The 1,946-nt window shown below is 30.4% G+C and overlaps 1 long non-coding RNA gene across 1 annotated transcript; it reads left to right on the forward strand.

The window, feature by feature from the left end:
* Positions 1-115: 115 nt before the first annotated feature.
* LOC111617560 lies at positions 116-500 on the forward strand. The gene is made up of 2 exons (XR_002755438.1): positions 116-270; positions 372-500. It is a non-coding gene; the product is annotated as an uncharacterized LOC111617560 (long non-coding RNA).
* The last annotated feature ends 1,446 nt before the right edge of the window (positions 501-1,946 follow it).

Genomic DNA, 1,946 nt, shown 5'->3' on the forward strand with positions numbered 1-1,946 from the left:
GGTTATCGAGGGCCGAGTTTTCGAGGTTCTACTGTATTTGAAATTCATATGTCAGCTTTCTGTTTTACAGTATTTTTGTTGATTAGATCATACCATTGATTCAATTATAATAAATTACAGATTAATAATTCATTTATTATTATTTAGAAACGAGATTTGTTCAGCCTCAGAATGCTGGATTCCGTCCATTGCCAGGTTTTAGTGCTCGTCCTGTTTCGAACTCTGACTTACCATTTGGAAAATGGAAGTTTTTCAATGAAGAGAAATATGGTAAAATATATAATAATTGTTTTTGGAGTTTTCTTTTTGTAATGGTTAAAATCTGAGTTTTGAATATCATTTTCATAAATTTTAATTAATATAATTTTCAGATCAAGAATGTCCACCACTTTACTTAATAGCCAAGGAGTGTGCTGCTTTAGGGGGAATTATGCCAGAAGGAAATCTAAAAAATATTCTTCTAAGGGCTTGCAATTGGCTAGAAATTTGTTATTCATGTGTAAGTTCTAACTTATTATAATCACACTCTATATTTTTAAATTATAATGCAAACTTAAATATGAAAGTAAAACTTGTGTATCACTGAATGAGAAGACATTGTATTCAGTTTAAAGTGTAGAGTGGTATGCTGTGATTCACGGTAATTTCCGAACAGTCCATTATAGCAAAAACAGTGTTTAAAATTGTAAATGATTATGCCTAAGCTTAATCATCTCAAAACAAATGTTTAATTAAATTATATGGTTACATGAAAATCAATCAAGAGAGAGATATATCTGGCCCCAAATGGCGAATCAGGTTGATATCAGGGCTTTTATTCACATAAAGCTGAAACAGTACAGTGTCAGGCAATTTTTCTTTCCATTGGCAAATCCTCTAAAACTTAATTTTGTTCTCTTTTCATTATTCATTTCTCAACATCACTAAGTTCTGGTTATCATCTTTCTGATCTGCATGTTTAAAAAATAACCTTATCTGGAATTCTTTGCTCTTTCCTTTTCATTTTTACTTATATCTTCTGTATGTATATCTCCATCTCCACTCTCACTGAAGTTATTACCACTGTAGACAGTAAACCAGCAAGACAAAAGAGAAAGAAAAAGAAATCTGTAAATTCTACATAGTATAAATTATAACAAAATATAATATAAAAATATATGGCAACACAGTATATTCAATGTGCTTACTTTTTTGGTATGACTAGAAGAAAATTATTTTTTCATCTGTAGATAAAGTTCTGTCTGAGAATTCTCTTATCCATAATTGCAACTTATACAAAAATGTTTTGGAATTATATTACAATCAGCAGGTTACTAAACTGTCTGAACCATGTCATGGGAAGTACGACAACTGCTATATTTAATTAAACATAATAAATTTTGAATAAACCGAAGGCTTAATTAATAAACAGCTGCACTGTAGTTGTTGAATGTTACAAATTCAAATGTGAAGGAATACTTGAACTCAAACTCTGATTGGAATTTTGATTATAAGTCATAAACAAATATGTTTACTGACTTAGATACAATCTGTACATTTCTATATTCAACGGTTGACTCAACAGTGAGAAAACATTTCTAAATGGACCGTTGAAATTAATGATGTCAGTGCTGTTCCACCATTGAGCTCAACAGTCTCAATGACACAAAAGACCGTTGAGTATTCAATAAACTAACATGGCAGCATTCGTGAAACAAGTAAATTTCACTTATAGAAACTATCGATTTGCTGTTGCTGTGGATGCTGTAATAGCGGACAGATTGATGAACGATCTGTATATGATAAAACATGTGATTGCATGATTATGTTGGATAATTTGGTCAATATTGAAATATTAAGCTTTTTTTCAGAAACACACTACCTCTACAAATTTGTCCAAAATTGATTACAACAGATATTTGGCCCGCTTTAAGTCTTCCTAATGATATATATAAATTCAAGAAATT

The sequence above is a fragment of the Centruroides sculpturatus genome, unplaced genomic scaffold (genome assembly GCF_000671375.1).
Source record: "Centruroides sculpturatus isolate CEXI.00-Female unplaced genomic scaffold, Cexi_2.0 scaffold7021, whole genome shotgun sequence".
Taxonomy (NCBI): Eukaryota; Metazoa; Arthropoda; class Arachnida; order Scorpiones; family Buthidae; genus Centruroides; species Centruroides sculpturatus.